The following is a 21,788-nucleotide window of genomic DNA, read 5'->3' on the forward strand; positions in this document are numbered from 1 at the left end:
CGCCAGAAGGGCGGAAGAGGCGGCCTTTTAAGGGCTGTTGTTCGAGCTCCCTTAAAGGCACACGCACCTCAGTCTTTTCACAGGTAGACTCTCTCCACTCGCCACAGCCTAGCAGGCAGTAAAGTCGAGCCCTTTCTCCACAGGGCTTATGCCACAAGGGCGGAAGAGGCGGCCTTTTAAGGGCTGTTGTCCGAGCTCCCTTAAAGGCACACGCACCTCAGTCTTTCCACAGGTAGACTCTCTCCACTCCACTCGCCACAGCCTAACAGGCAGTAAAGTCCAGCCCTTTCTCCACAGGGCTTACGCCACAAGGGCGGAAGAGGCGGCCTTTTAAGGGCTGTTGTCCGAACTCCCTTAAAGGCACACGCACCTCAGTCTTTTCACAGGTAGACTCTCTCCACTCCACTCGCCACAGCCTAACAGGCAGTAAAGTCCAGCCCTTTCTCCACAGGGTTTACGCCACAAGGGAGGAAGAGGCGGCCTTTTAAGGGCTGTTGTCCGAGCTCCCTTAAAGGCACACGCACCTCAGTCTTTTCACAGGTAGACTCTCTCCACTCCACTCGCCACAGCCTAACAGGCAGTAAAGTCCAGCCCTTTCTCCACAGGGCTTACGCCACAAGGGCGGAAGAGGCGGCCTTTTAAGGGCTGTTGTCCGAGCTCCCTTAAAGGCACACGCACCTGAGTCTTTTCACAGGTAGACTCTCTCCACTCCACTCGCCACAGCCTAACAGGCAGTAAAGTCCAGCCCTTTCTCCACAGGGCTTACGCCAGAAGGGCGGAAGAGGCGGCCTTTTAGGGCTGTTGTTCGAGCTCCCTTAAAGGCACACGCACCTCAGTCTTTTCACAGGTAGACTCTCTCCACTCCACTCGCCACAGCCTAACAGGCAGTAAAGTCCAGCCCTTTTTCCACAGGGCTTACGCCACAAGGGCGGAAGAGGCGGCCTTTTAAGGGCTGTTGTTTGAGCTCCCTTAAAGGCACACGCACCTCAGTCTTTTCACAGGTAGACTCTCTCCACTCCACTCGCCACAGCCTAACAGGCAGTAAAGTCCAGCCCTTTCTCCACAGGGCTTACGCCACAAGGGCGGAAGAGGCGGCCTTTTAAGGGCTGTTGTCCGAGCTCCCTTAAAGGCACATGCACCTCAGTCTTTTCACAGGTAGACTCTCTCCACTCCACTCACCACAGCCTAACAGGCAGTAAAGTCCAGCCCTTTCTCCACAGGGTTTACGCCACAAGGGCGGAAGAGGCGGCCTTTTAAGGGCTGTTGTCCGAGCTCCCTTAAAGGCACACGCACCTCAGTCTTTTCACAGGTAGACTCTCTCCACTCCACTCGCCACAGCCTAACAGGCAGTAAAGTCCAGCCCTTTCTCCACAGGGCTTACGCCACAAGGGCGGAAGAGGCAGCCTTTTAAGGGCTGTTGTCCGAGCTCCCTTAAAGGCACATGCACCTCAGTCTTTTTACAGGTAGACTCTCTCCACTCCACTCGCCACAGCCTAACAGGCAGTAAAGTCCAGCCCTTTCTCCACAGGGCTTACGCCACAAGGGCGGAAGAGGCGGCCTTTTAAGGGCTGCTGTTCGAGCTCCCTTAAAGGCACACGCACCTCAGTCTTTTCACAGGTAGACTCTCTCCACTCCACTCGCCACAGCCTAACAGGCAGTAAAGTCCAGCCCTTTTTCCACAGGGCTTACGCCACAAGGGCGGAAGAGGCGGCCTTGTAAGGGCTGTTGTTCGAGCTCCCTTAAAGGCACACGCACCTCAGTCTTTTCACAGGTAGACTCTCTCCACTCCACTCGCCACAGCCTAACAGGTAGTAAAGTCCAGCCCTTTCTCCACAGGGCTTACGCCACAAGGGCGGAAGAGGCGGCCTTTTAAGGGCTGTTGTTCGAGCTCCCTTAAAGGCACACGCACCTCAGTCTTTTCACAGGTAGACTCTCTCCACTCCACTCGCCACAGCCTAACAGGCAGTAAAGTCCAGCCCTTTCTCCACAGGGCTTACGCCACAAGGGCGGAAGAGGCGGCCTTTTAAGGGCTGTTGTTCGAGCTCCCTTAAAGGCACACGCACCTCAGTCTTTTCACAGGTAGACTCTCTCCACTCCACTCGCCACAGCCTAACAGGCAGTAAAGTCCAGCCCTTTCTCCACAGGGCTTAAGCCACAAGGGCGGAAGAGGCGGCCTTTTAAGGGCTGTTGTTCGAGCTCCCTTAAAGGCACACGCACCTCAGTCTTTTCACAGGTAGACTCTCTCCACTCCACTCGCCACAGCCTAACAGGCAGTAAAGTCCAGCCCTTTCTCCACAGGGCTTACGCCACAAGGGCGGAAGAGGCGGCCTTTTAAGGGCTGTTGTCCGAGCTCCCTTAAAGGCACACGCACCTCAGTCTTTTCACAGGTAGACTCTCTCCACTCCACTCGCCACAGCCTAACAGGCAGTAAAGTCCAGCCCTTTCTCCACAGGGTTTACGCCACAACGGCGGAAGAGGCGGCCTTTTAAGGGCTGTTGTCCGAGCTCCCTTAAAGGCACACGCACCTCAGTCTTTTCACAGGTAGACTCTCTCCACTCCACTCGCCACAGCCTAACAGGCAGTAAAGTCCAGCCCTTTCTCCACAGGGCTTATCTTGGATACCGGTTGGGCTTCCTTCACTCCTTGAATCCTGCATTCTGGTGAGGGGACTTGAGCTCTCGTCATCCTGCTTCTGGAGCATCCTGGGGAGACTCCTGGAGCTTCTAAGTCTTAAAATCCAGCAAAAGAGCTGGGGTGCTCTATGGTGGGAGAAATTAAGCATTAAAAGGAACATTCTCCCATACACAGTAGAGCTAGGATAAAATGAAGGAAGAGGGGAGAGGACAAACTAAGATGGGGAAGGTGAAGAGCTAGCAAATGGGAACAGTTATGTTTGGAGAGAAAAAAGGTAGAAGTTAGTTCAGTGGCTAGGCAGAGGTCGTTGTCGGCACCAGTTTAGCAACAGTCCAAGTCAGACAGTGGCAGTCCATCCACTGTCGGGGAGAAGTAGGAAAAGGAACAATCTTAAGTCAAGACCAGAGACGAGGTCAGTCAGATCCTTAGAGACAGACACCCTAAGTCAAGAGTGAGCATCGGTATGGAAAGTAGGAAAAATATTTATTAACAGGATCAGGCCGGAGACAGACATGCACCCCAGGCCTAAAAGGTCCTGACCTACCCCACCTCTGGCAAAGATATTGTCCCACCATAAAAGTTGTTGTATTTAAAGAGAATGGGTGACATCAAGGAGAGACATGAACAGATTTTCTGAAAACTTATCAGAAGTAATTATACTTTTCTTTTGTTTACCTTTCTGGCCCCTATTTTTATGTTGCAAAATAAAATCCTTTGAGCTTCAACCATGAGTTACTTTCTCTGTGAAGTCCACTTTGCCTCATGAAAACAATTAACAAAGGTTTTGAGTTGGCTTGAATTACCACTGAACTGTTCACATATTAAACCAAATGTCTAACCTTCCTCATGACCGGTGGAATCCCTTCCCATATTTTGTTCATGGCAAAGCTGTCAATCAGGCAGGCTTTATGGGCTGATCTGAGGTTGTGTTTTGTAACTTGGGAGAACAGTTAAGCGTTAATCACCTGCAAGAGTAAATTATGGTAGTTTACGTGACATACAATAATGTGCTTCATAACGACACTTTTCCATACAAAAATGACTGTATCTTAAAAATCTATTCACTTGCCACTTATTTGCCACTTCAGTAAGTTAATTCTACTGTGCATTCCTAACCCGATTACAGGAGACACATTTAATGCATGTTAATCTATAAAAGTTCTGTTGCTATAAAAATGTCAAACCACATACAAAATCCAACCTGCTAAATGAGACATTTGTTCTTTTGAAGTAACATATCAAAGACACCTAGTTTTACATAACAGTAAGGACTTTTATTAAATGAGTCAAATGTAAAACATTTAACACTGAATGGAATGACTTAAGATGTTCAGGACACTTAGCCTTCAGGGCACCAGAGCAACAAAGCTAAGTGTTGCTATTTATTAGACAGCTGTTAATGTAGAATGCTTTTTTGATGTTCGAAAATACCTGACTTTCCAGGTCATTGCCAGGTTTGAGGCATTGAAGGTCTGTGTCCCAAATTTTGTACGCCCCAATTTTTTAAATCAGTATTTGCCATGTGATATCATTCCATGCATCATTGATAGCTGTAAATTGATTAAATTATTTCAGTTGATGCCTAGTTTTTTTTCAATACCGATAACAATATAAAAAAACAACTTACATTGATATGGAGATGTGTCTGTCCCAGAGTCTGCATTTGGTAGTACGCTTTTATTGAGTTCCACTGACTTTGTGGATGTCCCTTTAGATAATTGGGACCCTGGTTTATTGTTAGAGACCTGCGTTGCACTTTGTGGTTCACTACGATTTTCTTTGAAAACTGTTGTCACTGGAGCTGGATGAGTAGTTGTCACTATAAATTGTGATCCAGTTTCACCTTGTGATGGTGCAATGACGGTACTTTGTGAAGTGTGAGGCTTGTCCTCACATACTTTGGTCTGTGTCAATTTTTCCAGCTTGGTTTTCAGATTTTGGGTATGTGCTCTGTTAATTCTTAACCTTTGTGTAAGTGATCCAAATTCACTTTCTCTATTTTCTTTGCTTTTTTATCTTCAAGATCAACTGACTTTCCAGTTACTTTGAGCACTGTAAATGGACCAAGGAGACTGGGGTCTAACTTGCCCCCTTTCCTTTGTTCGAAACGTATATTTCGTCTCAAAACTTTATCCCCAATCAGAATCAGTGACAATAATTTCTGATTGGTGGTTTCCTTTATTTTTTCTGCCCTTTTCTTTATGTTGTCCCTGACCAGATCGAATACATTTTCATGGGATTGTAGGTACTTCGTAATAGCTTCATCAGCTACTAAGTTTTCCACATCCACTTGGGTTACCTGCAATTATAATGTGAACAGGCATTATTACGTTTCATAGCACAAGTGTATATTTTAAAATCAATTTTTGCATTTGAAAACATCAGAAAAACGAATTAACAATTTAAAGCTTTTCTTTCAAAGTTTGTTTACATACAAGAGAGCATGGACATTGTGTACACTCTCACGATCAAACCAATGGAGCGCCATTCATATTGTAGAATTTCCCATTTTGAATTATTAGAACACTAAAGAATAAGCCAATTTTCAAAAACATCTACAATGCTGTAAGAAGAGGAATGGGAGAAAGGCGAAGGAAGAAGGCAAATGGGACAACTACAAACCCACCTTCTAAAAACAATGTTCCACTCAAAGAAGGTCAGGTGTGCTTGGTCTGTGACTCTGTGGACTAATGCGTTCACTATAAGAGTCCTTTCGTCATTTAGAATTTGATAACATGAGTACCATTTAGATGGCTAACAACATCAGTTATATAGCTATAGCACCAAGGTACTCTTGTGGGGTTGAATATGTGTTCCACAAATAGCCCTGTAATGTTATGCAAGTCCCACGTCTTCACACAATCTGGATACATCTTCAGACTGTTCAAAAGCCACACCCAAAGGCAGGTAATGAGCAAAAACAACCACATTACAAGGCTACAATATATCTCAAACCAACCCCTCCCCAAGACTCTCCATAAAAGAAACGGCAGCTTGAACATCTGTGAAAACATGAATGTTTCCTTTATAAGCACATTTCAACCTTGCCAGATATGGCACTATTGCACCCACCATCCCCTCAGAAAATTCTTTCTACCACAAATCATCTTCTTTATTTTGCCCGTGGACCACTGGCGAAGGCCCTGAAACACCTGTATTCTCTTTTTCACCATGATAGATTTCCCCCTTTTTAACCACCAATTTCTGCAATGTCTCCTTCATCATTGGATCTTTGAGAAACAACATTATTATACATTCAGGGTCCTGACTATCCCTTGCATCCATCTCTAACATTTGTCAATTATCAATGGATAAGAAACCAAGTCACAGAGGACATTGCTGCATAGAAGAACATTTAGGAAAACTCTGAGCTTCCCCACCCTGTCCTGAGGCGAGAACACAAGCACACTTATGTCTGCTTCTCATGCCCAGGTTTCCGCCAAAACGAAATCAAGATTGGCCTCCACTAGATTTTTGGCAGTGCAGTACAGAACATTTTGAGGTGGACTCTTGAATGTCCTCCATATCCAAAGAGATCTCTCCGACATTTGCATCATCTCCCTAATCTTCACTAGATACCCTTCTGCTTGCGTCAACCACCCGGCAAGATCGTTAAGGCCTATTCCCATGTTGGAGACCTGAGGCTCCCACCCATCCAGAGATCTGACCTCTTAAGAGTGTCTGTGCCTGAAGAAGTCAGATCCGGAACCAGTGGGGACTTTTTGCAGGTTCTACAATGGAGGGCACAGACCAACCACTAGGATTGCCCCTGGGACGCAAAGGATGCCACTCCTCTGTATTATATGTGAAAAACCAAAGGGTGTTTCACCGCCTAGACCCTGGGGATCTCTTGTTCAGGTGGCCAGGGCACGGCCATCGCTTTTGGATCCAGACCCTGGGGGGTGGACAAGTGCGAGAGGATCCCTTGGGTGAGGACTCCTACGGGAGTGGGGGAGGCGCACCAGGCGGCGACACACGGTATCCCCCCTTTCCTAATACACCTATCCCATCCTATTTTATGGGATATTCTGACTTCTCAGTCCCCCCCTTCCTACACAAACACTGAGCCGAGGAAGAGAAGGTCTGAGACTGAAAGAAAGATTACCACACATGTAATACACTGGACATGTCCCGCTAACGAGATCAGGCAGGGTCAAGCACTTGACTTTAATCATGCACACCTAATACCCATCTAACTCTCCCCACTTGGTTAAAAGGTGGAACACTGAGACACACTTTGAGCAAGGCGGTAGACGGGAAGGACCAGTTCCTTCAGGTTGATGGCAAGCCAGGCAAAGAAAAGCGACAAACCGAGGGCTTGTACCAACAGGGCAGTAAGCAAGAGTACACTTGTGTAAAGGCGCGTTATAAATGCCATATCATATCATGTCATAACCCCTGTGCGAGAGATCATTAACTATTATAGCCCGTAAGGATTACGCACAACAGCCCAGCTGCAAGGGAGAAAGAGTTTTCTGAGCGCTAAAAGGTTACCAGCCGCCCTCCCGGGTGAACGGCAGAGTTGGGGAGGCACAGAAGTGGCAGGGTAACAGCTTTGACTCCTACATCAAAAGCACAAAAGACAAAAAGCATCCTAACATGACCGGTGACTTGAAAGGATTAAAGAAAGCCTGGTCTGTGTTTAATTGAAATGCTTGCGACAGTCTCAGAGGGATGACGGTTATGCGAGTGCTAATAAGCGAAAGATAGTAACCGCAAAACCGCATGAAAGAAAAGTATGATAGACTGGATCTAGGAGTAAATGATATGAAAGCAAGTCATACATAACAAGTAATTTTCCAAGAGACATTGCATCTGAAAGAAAATATGTAAAGTGGAAGAACAGAGAGAAAGGAGGGTCAAAGTGGTCATGTGAAGGTGAGAGCAAAAATCCTCATTTTCGAATGTCTTCGACAGTGAAAAATCAAAACAAAACAAGTGGCTCGAACCAAACGGAGGGAAGCCTGTGTGTGGAATGTGATGGAAGCTTGGGGAAGGGAAACCCCAGAAAAAAGAAGGGGTCGGGGCACGACTAAGGGAGACTCATGTGACAAGCTAAAGTAGGTGTCTGAGCCTGACTGAGGGTGACCCGTGTGAAAAACTAAGAGGGGTCTAAGCCCTGACCTAGGGAGACCCATGAAAAGTTAAATTAATGAACTGTGACGTTAAAAATTGAACCGATATTGAACTGCGACCAAATACTATACTGAGAAACATTATTGTTGAAACTGAGTAAAAGCTTGAAGGTTGATCTGGTCTTGGGTGATGGGAACCCTAGAGGTTTAAACCCATGAACTTGCGACTCAGAATCTGAGGGCAGAGTAAGCCGCCTAAACTGTGTTCGCAGGCCAATGTGTGTTCAGCCATCAAATGTTGCATCAAACGCTGTGCTATACAACGCGGGACGAGAATTAACACATGTATATAGCCATTCTGACATTTCTTTCCAACACTGATATTTCCTTTTTGAGATACATAACCCTATATCACATTAGTTGTATTAGAGTGAGGGCAGGCATTAGGTTTTTGTTAGCATAGGCCTATTATTTGACTAACACTGACTAGGACTGTTTCTTCATTATTTGATGGTCGAGTTTACTCCCATCTTAGTTCTAGGGCCAGATAGGCATTTTTCCAACCCCCTTGAAACTACAAATAAAGGTTTTGAAATGTACAACTCTTGTGTCAGTGTATACTTGTGATACCATGCCTTTCTCACATACAGCACATGACTGTCATCTGTGGGATCAGTAGGGGTGGGTGGGGAAGGCTCAAGCACCCGCAACCACCTACATGATAGCCAGCCCTCCTCTACCAACCTCAGATTTATCACCTGCTAGAACTGTATTGCAAGGCTCATTGTTTCTATCCTGTAACTCTAGTATTGTTCCTCTAATGTACCAATTGCTGCCACACTGTATGTGCCTCCAGATTGTTGCATGGGTTAAATTTCACCCGACTACCTCCTGAATGCTCTGTGCTAGAGCACTGCCTGCCACCGTAATGTACTTTTTACAGTGGAAGAGGAAGGATAAGACAGAACATGTCTCCATCGAGGGCATGGCAGAATGACCAAAGAAATATGACAGACACCATCACCAGACTGCGTATTAATGCTGATGACATTGGCACTGGTGTTTATTGTGGGCAGTTACCATGTATACACTTTAATAGGCATTATTGAAGGATTGAGAGCTCCAAAGTCGGCCATATTGATTTATCCCAAAATAATGTCTTGTGGAAAGTTTAGGATTTCCAAATTTTATGGTATCTGTAATGATCATCACTGGAATACATGAATAACACAAATCATCTTGAGAATGATGCATTTCAGCACCATCCTAACATTTTACTCAAAAGAAATATTTGTATTTGAGATACATACATCAAAGGTTTCAGGCCCTTCCAATGGGTATCTTGCCTCATGTCCAAACATTAAGAAGTATGGACTGTACTTTGTGGTCATCTGCTTTTTTGTTCTTAGTCCAAAAAGTACAGCCTCCAAGTATATATCCCAGGTCTCTGGTTTCCTCTTTACCAATTTACTCAGTGCTCTGGAAACATAACACATTTTGTTAATTTTCTCGCAGCTTTAATAGGAATCAAATCACAGGTTAAGCTACAAGACATACAAAATCCACATGTAAGTCAAATATGTAGGACTGGAAATTAATTACATTCACTTAAATAACTAGCACAACAAATGAGCACTCTTATTTCTTTGAATCATTGCTGGATTTGGTGATCAAGAATTGGGTAATATGTAGACGATGTATTCCAAATTGTTTAATGGTAAAGGTTTTTCAGATGAAACAATGTTTACCCATGACTGTAGCCTGTGACATATACTTCTTGTATGCCTAGAAGCCAGATGTATTGTCCCAAAGATATTGATGGTCATTATGGAGCGTTAAAATCATGTAGGAGGCAATACTTTAAGAGTATATAAAGGGCGCCTGGCGAAGTCCTGATATGCCCAGGAGGGTACTTGTAGGTAAATAGATAGAAATCAGGGTGAGAGATCCGAGAGCAGCTGTCGAGTTTTTGAAGCTTTTTTATTTTGCCTTCAAAAAGATTTTGCACGGATTAGTATTTTTAAACATTTACACAACTTTCGATAAGCACGAAAGGTTAGGTGGACAGATATTTCTTTTTTTGCGAAATACAAATGAGTATCGTCCTCTTTTCTTGCGGAGGAACAATTTTCACAGTGATGCACGAGTATACAGTACAAGTGATTGATGACAGAAGGTATCAACAGTGTGCAGCCCAGGACTGTGATAGGTCCGGGGGTACTAGAACAACAATAGTGATCACAACACTATTCTACAAACACATATAAACAGGGGTTGTGCCACAGAAAATCGACACGACGGTGTTTCGGCCAAGCTGGGCTGGGATTAAGCCCGAGGTTGTGGTGGCCTTCATCAGGATGGTTTCTTACTACAGGTTCTGTCCGTAAAAGAAATCTGTGGGGGAAGGGGAGAGCTGTCAGGATCTCGGGTAGTTAAGGTTTCATTTACGTATTAATAAATAATGGCTGAATGGTGCCTAAAAATACACTCGGAGTGTATTGCCATAGAACAGCTTACCGTCTGCTGTGGTGCAGCGGTGACGCTGTGCTGGAGTCCTGTTATGGTTGCCGGACTCTTGGAGACATGGGAAGACTCGTATGACTTGGGTCACTCAGGATATTAATTAATGCCTATGGTCTCTGGGAGCTGTAGAGACAAAGGTAAGTATACTGTTATCCCCGCATGTGGGGGAGTCAGTGTATTTAAAGCACAACACGAGGCCCATGTACATCCAGCATGGGATGAGTTGGAGTGGTGAGTGTTGGACCTGGAATGATGAACACCGGTGGTGTGGGTGTCTCGTGAGAGTGGTGTTTGTCAGCAAAACTATCAGGTGATGCCTATCGATTTGGTATCCTGTCGGTGGCAGGAATCAAGTTAAAAAATGCCAAGGTGAACTATGGGCTGTAGAACCCAGTTTACTGTGATTAAAGGTGATACGAGCGTGCAAGAGGAGATACGATTTTGTGGTAAGTGCAAAGTCCGGAGTACTTGTGCTGGATCAGGGTGGAAGCTGGCTGTAGCCATCGCCGTGTTTAAAGTTTTCCAATCTTTTTGCAAGCATGGTGCTGTCGTGCGCGTTTAGAAGATGTCTACCAGAAGGCTAAAGGTTTCTACAGTGCACGAGTGGGACTATAAAAGGACAGTGAATTAGGTAGGAAATGCTGGAGGTACCTAGGCTGCCTGTTCCGAACTTTCTAAATGAGAGAAAGAGCATAAATCAACAAAGTGACTTACCGAAGCCTGTATTGGCTACGTCTGCGCTCCTCGCGGTAATGGATGCTACTGAGGAGTGCAGACACCATAGGTTAAAAACAGCCCCGCCGGGCCGGCCAGCCAATGGGGTGCCCAAAGGAGAGTAGGGTAAAGCAAAGATAGGATTGAGTAATGGCCGTGGTTATTGGTGTTCGACAGTGGGCCAATAGAGAGGAGGCATGACAAGCAACAGATAAGACCCGTATGTGTGGGCTTGTGAGGTATATACACAGTTGTTCAATGGCATATAGGTTGTTGTTAAGAACTGCAAGAAAAATATGCAAACATACAGTGTCAGACAAAGGACAGCAGGATGTGAACCAGTACTCGGGAACGACCTGTACTGGACAATCGCCAGTGGAATCTACGGGGGTCACTTAGTCCCAGAAGTGTTTCCACTCTACGGTGATATTAAGTCCAGTTCTTACTGTGTCCAGTCTGTGGACTAATTTCTGTTCGAGCCTCGTGAGCGCTAGATTGATATCACCTCCTCTTCTTTGTTGTTGTAGTTGTTGTAAGATGGTCCAGGTAAATTGCTCATTGGTGTGGCCTTTTCTGCTGTAATGCTCCACTAGTGGTTTATCCTGTATGGAGTTCTTGATGCACGATCGATGTTCACTTATCCTTTGTTTAATGGGTCTGGTTGTTTTCCCAATGTAAATGAGCTCGCATGGACACTTTATCATATAGATTACATTTTTGCTCTCGCAATTCGTATGGCTACGCATTGTCCAGATGAAATTTTTATGCGTGAATGTCTTGCTGTCTTGGTGTAGCGACATGCGACGCACTTTCCACATGAGTAGTGTCCTACTATGGGCGGTAGGCCCCATAGTGTGTCTTGTTGTTTTTCCGGTTCGAGAAATGTATGTAGCAACATATCTCTAAGGTTCCTGTTCTTTTTAAAAGCAAATAAAGGTTTTTTGTCCAAGGTGCCTTTGTTTTTTATCAGGTGCCAATGCTTGTTTATGGTGGTTTTTAACAAGTTGCTGATAGGGTTGAACGTGGTGACACAGACCGTCCGGTCTATGGGTTCCTTGGTGTTGTTGGTCAGACAGATAGTGCGGTCGGTGTTGGCTGCTCTTTTGCGGGCCATTTTGATGGATTTTTTGGGATAGCCTCTTCATGAAGCCATTTATCAGACGTATGAAGTCATACATCAAAGACAGCACCGACACTATGAAGGTCCTACAGAATATACACCTATCCGCCGACTCCATCCTGGCTACCATGGATGTACAGGCTCTTTACACCTCTATCCCCCAACAGGAAGGACTGGAAGCTTTAAAAATCTGCCTTAACAGAAGAACCGACATCACGTCCACTCCCACCAACTTCATCCTGGAGTGTATCAGATTAGCGATGACCGAGAACTTCTTTCTTTTTCAAAACCAGATTTACCAGCAGGTGAAAGGCGTCAGCAAGGGGGCTACCTTTGCCCCTGACGTAGCCAACCTATACATGGCCCAACATGAGGACGACAACATCTACCATGATGACAACCCCTACAAAGCTCACATCTTGCTTTTGCGCCGATACATCGACGATGTTCTCCTAATATGGGAAGGGAGCAAAGAACTTTTGCTTGAGTTCCACAAATGGCTGAATCAGAGAGACTCCCACATACAATTCACCATCGAATGGGATCATCAAGCGGTAAATTTCCTGGACCTCCACATCTACCGCTCTGGAGACTCTGTAAAAACAGAACTATACAGGAAACCAACCGACAGGAACAGCCTACTCCATTTCACTAGTTTCCATCCACTAGGACTCAAATACAACCTACCGTACGGACAATTTCTTCGTGTACGCAGGAACTGTACGGATAAAGACAAATTCGAACATCATGCCCAACAACTCCAAAAACGCCTAAGCGAAAGAGGCTATCCCAAAAAATCCATCAAAATGGCCCGCAAAAGAGCAGCCAACACCGACCGCACTATCTGTCTGACCAACAACACCAAGGAACCCATAGACCGGACGGTCTGTGTCACCACGTTCAACCATATCAGCAACTTGTTAAAAACCACCATAAACAAGCATTGGCACCTGATAAAAAACAAAGGCACCTTGGACAAAAAACCTTTATTTGCTTTTAAAAAGAACAGGAACCTTAGAGATATGTTGGTACATACATTTCTCGAACCGGAAAAACAACAAGACACACTATGGGGCCTACCGCCCATAGTAGGACACTACTCATGTGGAAAGTGCGTCGCATGTCGCTACACCAAGACCAGCAAGACATTCACGCATAAAAATTTCATCTGGACAATGCGTAGCCATACGAATTGCGAGAGCAAAAACGTAATCTATGTGATAAAATGTCCATGCAAGCTCATTTACATTGGGAAAACAACCAGACCCATTAAACAAAGGATAAGTGAACATCGATCGTGCATCAAGAACTCCATACAGGATAAACCACTAGTGGAGCATTACAGCAGAAAAGGCCACACCAATGAGCAATTTACCTGGACCATCTTACAACAACTACAACAGCAAAGAAGAGGAGGTGATATCAATCTAGCGCTCACGAGGCTCGAACAGAAATGGGTCCACAGACTGGACACAGTAAGAACTGGACTTAATATCACCGTAGAGTGGAAACACTTCTGGGACTAAGTGACCCCCGTAGATTCCACTGGCGATTGTCCAGTACAGGTCGTTCCCGAGTACTGGTTCACATCCTGCTGTCCTTTGTCTGACACTGTATGTTTGCATATTTTTCTTGCAGTTCTTAACAACAACATATATGCCATTGAACAACTGTGTATATACCTCACAAGCCCACACATACGGGTCTTATCTGTTGCTTGTCATGCCTCCTCTCTATTGGCCCACTGTCGAACACCAATAACAACGGCCATTACTCAATCCTATCTTTGCCTTACCCTACTCTCCTTTGGGCACCCCATTGGCTGGTCGGCCCGGCGGGGCTGTTTTTAACCTATGGTGTCTGCACTCCTCAGTAGCATCCATTACCGCGAGGAGCGCAGACGTAGCCAATACAGGCTTCGGTAAGTCACCTTGTTGATTTATGCTCTTTCTCTCATTTAGAAAGTTCGGAACAGACAGCCTAGGTACCTCCAGCATTTCCTACCTAATTCACTGTCCTTTTATAGTCCCACTCGTGCACTGTAGAAACCTTTAGCCTTCTGGTAGACATCTTCTAAACGCGCACGACAGCACCATGCTTGCAAAAAGATTGGAAAACTTTAAACACGGCGATGGCTACAGCCAGCTTCCACCCTGATCCAGCACAAGTACTCCGGACTTTGCACTTACCACAAAATCGTATCTCCTCTTGCACGCTCGTATCACCTTTAATCACAGTAAACTGGGTTCTACAGCCCATAGTTCACCGTGGCATTTTTTAACTTGATTCCTGCCACCGTCAGGATACCAAATCGATAGGCATCACCTGATCGTTTTGCTGACAAACACCACTCTCACGAGACACCCACACCACCGGTGTTCATCATTCCAGGTCCAACACTCACCACTCCAACACATCCCATGCTGGATGTACATGGGCCTCGTGTTGTGCTTTAAATACACTGACTCCCCCACATGCGGGGATAACGGTATACTTACCTTTGTCTCTACAGCTCCCAGAGACCATAGGCATTAATTAATAGCCTGAGTGACCCAAGTCATACGAGTCTTCCCATGTCTCCAAGAGTCCGGCAACCATAACAGGACTCCAGCACAGCGTCACCGCTGCACCACAGCAGACGGTAAGCTGTTCTATGGCAATACACTCCGAGTGTATTTTTAGGCACCATTCAGCCATTATTTATTAATACGTAAATGAAACCTTAACTACCCGAGATCCTGACAGCTCTCCCCTTCCCCCACAGATTTCTTTTACGGACAGAACCTGTAGTAAGAAACCATCCTGATGAAGGCCACCACAACCTCGGGCTTAATCCCAGCCCAGCTTGGCCGAAACACTGTTGTGTCGATTTTCTGTGGCACAACCCCTGTTTATATGTGTTTGTAGAATAGTGTTGTGTTCACTATTGTTGTTCTAGTACCCCCGGACCTATCACAGTCCTGGGCTGCACACTGTTGATACCTTCTGTCATCAATCACTTGTACTGTATACTCGTGCATCACTGTGAAAATTGTTCCTCCGCAAGAAAAGAGGACGATACTCATTTGTATTTCGCAAAAAAAGAAATATCTGTCCACCTAACCTTTCGTGCTTATCGAAAGTTGTGTAAATGTTTAAAAATACTAATCTGTGCAAAATCTTTTTGAAGGCAAAATAAAAAAGCTTCAAAAACTCGACAGCTGCTCTCCGATCTCTCACCCTGATTTCTATCTATTTACCTACAAGGAGGCAGTACTTTGCAAGCCCTTATGAGGAATAACACTAACACCAGCAAGCTACAAGACCATGCACAAAAATGACCAATGCAAAGGTTAATAACTTTGAAACAACTAGGATCATTAAAGGTTGGTGACCATATACTGAGTAAATGGAGGATGAATGATGTGACTCCCACTTTGTATGTATTTTGGACACAGTGTTTCGACAAGATACATTTACAGTAGTCAGGGAATTAAAGTAGAATATGTGTAATGGACGGTGAACCAGATGATGTTAGGGGGAAGGTAGGATTTGGGGCAGTGCGTACATACAGGGGACCAGGTAGAGGTATATACAGGGACATGACTTTAAATTGTTCAAATGTTCTGGCAGTATTTGTGATACATGACAAGAATTCTAATTGTTAAAAAGCGAGCCAAATATCATACTCCAGATAGTACTTAAACTTACAATTGAATAGTTCCGTTCATTCTTTCTACAACTCCATTTGTCTGTGGGAGGTATGGTGAGGAAAGACTCCGCTGAATATCTAGCAAACTGCACAGAGCTGTGTTGAGCTGTCAAAATAAATGTTACCATGAATATGTGCACAGTTGGTGACAAGTGTATGCTGCTATTAAGATTAGCTATTGGGATTCCATTAAAAGTACAGCATATTGAACTAGTAAAAGAATAGGTTAGTTCTTTGTTTTCCCTTTGTGAACATGATTACCTGTGAAAATGTGTAATGTAGTTTGTATACTCATTCCTGGTGAAAGTGCACATTGTCAGAGGTTGAAACAGAACACCCTGATTTCAAGGTTTTTACCAGGTTTATTAACATGTGTCCAGTCAAAGGATCCAAAACAAAAGGATTGAATACAATAGGGTCGAGTGAAAAGGACTGAAAAAAAAGGTTGAATGCCTTTTTTTAAACGTATATTTTTTTTTGGTTTCCGTATAGGGAAAAAAAGAGTTTTTTAGACGAAAAACAGGGGTTTGGGGGATCCCCCAAAAAAAAAAAATGCAACTGTTTTTTTTCCGGTCCTTTTGACTCATCTATTGCATTTCGATCCTTTCTATTCGATCCTTTCACCTATAACCTCATTAACAGAATAAAAAAGAAATATGAAAACAGGATGTCCTCAAAGGAGAAAAGTGGTACCTTATAAACGTTATTGTTGCCTCCACTTTTGCAGTCTCCCTGCCGAATTCTGTCCACAAGCTGGCCTGGATACTCCCAAACGTAAGGAACAACTTGTCACCCAAGGCAAGACTGTCAATGTTCCTAGTTCCTTGTCATTGCAGGAGTCTTCGAACTTTTGACAATTCTTGGGTTTTAGGGACGGGTTGACTGAATTCCAGTGGGAGTTAGCTTTTCCACTTATACAACCAAAGGGGGCAGTTATCTAATCAAAGTGTCAGTATGGGTGAAACAATATAATATAAACCCCATTCTGTATGCAATGATGGTCCTGAGTCCAAACCCTAGTCTATAAAGAAAGGTTCTTGGGTAATCATTCGAACCAGTGTCCAATAAAGGTCACTTGCCTGTGCATTCTTGTACTATGGACCATCACTGACTATGCTATCGAGGGCTGAAGGGAGTTGTATTCTAAAACCTATTGAGAGACAAAGGTTGCAGATACCTAGGATAGGATGTGCATTGGCCTTGGTATACTGAATTGCTGGTTCTGCAGAATTTCAGAATGTCCTATGGTATCAGCGCCATCTTGAAATTCTTAGTGTGTGTTCATGGGTCTGCAGCAGTCTGCCACTGACTAGTGTCCACTGGTTGAGTTTGTGTGGCATCCCCATCTGACAGCACTGTCCATGGGGAGTATGGAATCTGCCATCTCCTCTGACAAACAGCTAAGCTGGTTCTGCTGAATGCTTGCTGTTAGAGATAAACTCTGCTCCATGATCATTCCAAGATTAGGGACAGAGGCTGCCAAAATGTGCAATGCATTTGCGATATGCTAAGGTCTGGTATCCCCAAATGGGAAATTATATTACTGTGCCTTAGAAGCGGTGACAACCCAAGGCAAAGCTGCTCTATCCACCTTCTTGCAAGCACATTGGAAAATGGCTGGAATGTTGTAGTCACCTGTGGCCCAGCCCCATCATAGAAGAGGATGCAGGATGCCTCTAATTTACCACAGTAGCCAGAGGCAATTTTGCTGTTCTTGGATGTATGCTGGGTGCAAGTCTTTTATTGTATGTGCCCCCAACTAAGCTTCCCTGATACTGTACTGAACATACTCCCATAATCCAGAGATGCCATGCTAAACCTTGTTTCTCCTCCATCAGTTCATCACAAAATCCTATTAAGAATCATCTACTGAAACCCTGAACATGGTCTGCTCACCACTGTCTCCTTATCAATGTCAGATCAGCTACGTTAAATATAATAAAACTTCACAACTGAACACTAGATCTCATTCTAGCTGTCCTAATAATTGCAAAAATGTTGTTCAACACTTCTTTGGCCTCATTCAGTCTACCGGGTGCCCCTTAGCTACTCATTTTGTAAAACAGACCAGAAGGCCAAGTTGTTGATTCTGCAATATCAATTTAGGCAGCATACATAGATCTATGGATCAGGTTAGGGTAGGTTCTAGGCCACAAATAAGAGTGGACAATGTTTTAAGTGTGGAGATTTACCATAAAGTTTGCATCAATGCATGTGTGATCTTTCCTTGTGTGTCCCCGTAACTATCCAACTTGCTTCCCTTAACCTCTTCCCAGTTTTCCTAATGTCTCCACAAACTCTCCCTAATCCTCTTCCACCCATTGCCTGCCTTGTGGTCCTCTGTTGTGTACAGAATCAGTAACCCGTACCAACCAAGCTGGGTTGGTTCTCCATTCAGCTTCCGTGCTTGGGCAGTGAGTGTGGATACACCCACATGCCCCTTGCTGCTGACATTAAGGTCAACTAATTTGAATTCATTAACATTTAAACACGCATCAGTCTGCTACAAAATTCTCGTATGCTATCGTACCCATGACACCAAATGTCTTTGTAGACTTTCTGTCACTCCTGATAGAACTCTGCATTAATTTGATCGACCAGATAATCACAGAGGTTTTGAACATCTATCCTCCCTCAACATCCTCTCCAGAACACCATGTCACTCTAAAGACCACTGTCCAGATACTAAAATGGCTTACAGCAGTCCATCCATTTATACCTGCAACCTGCCTGTTAGCTTGTCTGATAACTCCATGATATTCTTCTCATGCTTTGAACCTCCTCCCTCTTAGAAGATGCAATCCTCAGCCAAAATCTGCCTCTTCTAATCTATCTAAATCATGTCATCCCCTTCTTAACAAAAAAGACCTACCAATCATCCCCAGTGACAAAAAACTGGTTAGTGATGGGTTCTTTGATCAATGCCTGCTTGGGCTATGGCAATGCCCTTTATGCTGGAACTTCTAACCGCCTAACAGAAAAAATAAACAAAGTGCAAAATGCCACCATCTGTCAAAGTGTGCCATTATACAACCACATCATGTATCCCCGCTTCGTAAAAACCCTTAATTGGCTACCAATGGATCCACCTTGAAATGCTCCATCTTGGAATTATAACAGCAATTTGGTTCGCAGTTTGTGCTTAACAAATTAATAAACAAAAGTATGGAAGAAAGGAGACAGGACATAGGAGTAATGCACATCCTAACATTGCGTCTCTTCCCCACCCACTGAGAGGGCTTTTGGCAGCTGACAACACTTTAAAGGTTATGGCTAAGGGCACAAGCTCATGCTTTAAAGCAAGCATCTTGGCCACCAATAGCGTACGTTTTGAATGAAGTTGAAGGTGTTGCCAGCTATGCTTTATTCAGTGATAGCTTTTTATAAGTTTATCTAAGTTTATTTAAATGGGCTGTCTACTGTCCAGCACACTTACTCAGATACCTAGTGAAATTAGAATAAGTTACTCACTGTAGTGAACTTTATAACCTTTTCCACTGTCGCATTACCTCATGCCCCATCACCATAGGAAATGATAACCCACACGTATGGAAGAAACTGGATATGATGTAGAAGTACAAAATATTTAAGCTTGATAAATTATCTGAATGGAGAGTCAAAAAAAAGAATCACATACATTTAACAGTTACCTCATTAATAAACTCTTTTCCATGATCTGTCAATATGTGCTTTGGTGCGCCGAAACGGTAAACAAGTTTTACAATTTTTACAAGTTTTACAATGCACTCAGCGACTTCGGCCGCAGTCTTGGATCTTAAAGGATATGCCTCTGCCCATTTGGTTAGGTAATCAATAATTATACATATATACTGATTTCCATATTTTGTTGAAGCTAGTGGTCCACAAGAGGTCCATACCAACAAGCTCCCATGGTTCATTCAGCTATAGAAAACAATGTTAGAAAATTTGAATAAATGTATGGAAGGCTAAACGTTGAAGAAGCAAGACAGTGCAAGTCTGGAGGTAGGCAGCCAAGATATTCCAAAACAAAGAGGTATGGTGATCCCTAACAAGCAGATACATGTGTTTCTGGCACTTGAAACAGGACTGATGAAGAGGAAGGTTCAGGAGGAAAAAGAAGTTTTTTTCCATAAATTACCAGTATTGGTGTGTATTGGAGCGGGGATTTAATATTGATTTTTTTCAATTTGATGTAGAAGTACAAATGATTTAAGCTTGATACATTATCTGAATGGAGAGTCAAAAAAATGAATCACATACATTTAACAGTTACCTCATTAATAAACTATTTACCATGATCTGTCAATATGCGCTTTGGTGCACCGAAACGGTAAACAAGTTTTACAATACACTTGGCGATTTCGGCTGCAGTCTTGGATCTTAAAGGATATGCCTCTACCCAGTTGGTTAAGTAATCAGTAATTGTACATATATACTGATTTCCGGTTTTTTGTTGAAGCTAGTGGCCCAATGAGGTCCATACCGACAAGCTCCCATGGTTCATTCACCTATAGAAAGCAATGATAGAACATTTGAATTAACGTATGGAAGGCTACACGTTGAAGAAGCAAGACAATGCAAGTCTGGAGGTAGGCCGTCAAGATATTCCAAAACAAAGAGGTATGGTGAGCCCTAACAAGCAGATACATGTGTTTCTGGCACTTGAAACAGGACTGATGAAGAGGAAGGTTCAGGAGGAAAATGAAGTCGTTTTTTATAAATTGCCAGTATTGGTGTGTATTGGAGCAGTGATTTAATATGGATTTTTTCCATTTGACACTCAGTGCACTGCGATACCTAAAACAACATTGAATTTAAATGTTAGTTATACACATTTACCCTTACACTTTACAATTGTATCCTCTAAATCAATGTATTTCAGGAAAATAAAAAGATGAACTTAGTTTTCCATTCATTTGTAATAACACATCAAACCTTCAAATACTTTAAGAAAAGAAACTAACATGCAGTGTGGAACACTAGGTGTGCTTCACCCAAAGAGAATCTTTGGCTTGCAGGCAATAATGGCAGAGATTTCAAAGATCCTGATCACTTACTTGCACACCTCATCGATTTGGACTGAGCTAGATCCCTCTGTCTCCTTCCTGACTTAGTAATCCTGCAGTTGTCTGATCTCACTTTTCACCTCTTATTTCTAGCAGGGTGCACCATGCACGTATGCCTTTCTTCTATTTGTGTCCAGCCCCCATGTGCACACCTGCTGCTCTGAATCTACTACCAGTGAGGGTCATAGAAAAAAGAAAAATGACTTCTATTCCCGTGTGCCTGCCGTCCTGTTACAGTGTAGCCTTCAGTGAACTTTTTGAATCAGGGTTCGAAATTCAGGGTAGCTGGGAGCTATTTAGTTCCTGCTTGCAGCCTAGAACTGTCTGATTAACTTGACACCAACAACTATCAGGAGCTAGTTTTGGTCCCCCAAGCAAAAGTATGCCAAACAAACATTCCTATTAGACATTATCTATACATAAGCATTATAACGCATCTGTACAACATGTAAAAAAGCATAAAGGGTTATAAATAATGGACAAAATGTTAAGTTTGCATGGTACGTAGAAGTTAGACTTGTGGAATGCCATGTACTAGCCCCTCGTTCCCCAGTGGTAGCTCCTCCACAATGGTTAATGCCGGATATCCGGGAGCTGCATTTAGCTCCTCCTTCTCCAACCCTAATTTTGATCCCCGTGAATGAATAAATATTGGGTATTATTTTGTGTTTATGAAAATGGTTCCCGTAGACAAGTTTGGATACTGGCTTCATTTAAATTTCTTTTTATTAAGCATTAATCACAGGGAATTGATTGAAATCATTGAACAGAGAAAATAAGGCAACAGTCAAATGAATCCAGTGTAGATAATGCTAATGGATACAGGAACAAATCTGAGGAGCTCAAAGGACACAGGGTTGGGGAGTTCCATCACGGGAGATATCCGAGTGTTAGCCTTTCTACTCTCAGGTCTCCTCCTCCTTGCACCAGTGTTTGTGTAGAAAGGGGGAAGAGTTGGGAGAATCCTATAAAATAGGATGGGG

Source organism: Ambystoma mexicanum, chromosome 3p, assembly GCF_040938575.1.
Source record: "Ambystoma mexicanum isolate Mex_15411 chromosome 3p, UKY_AmexF1_1, whole genome shotgun sequence".
NCBI lineage: Eukaryota > Metazoa > Chordata > Amphibia > Caudata > Ambystomatidae > Ambystoma > Ambystoma mexicanum.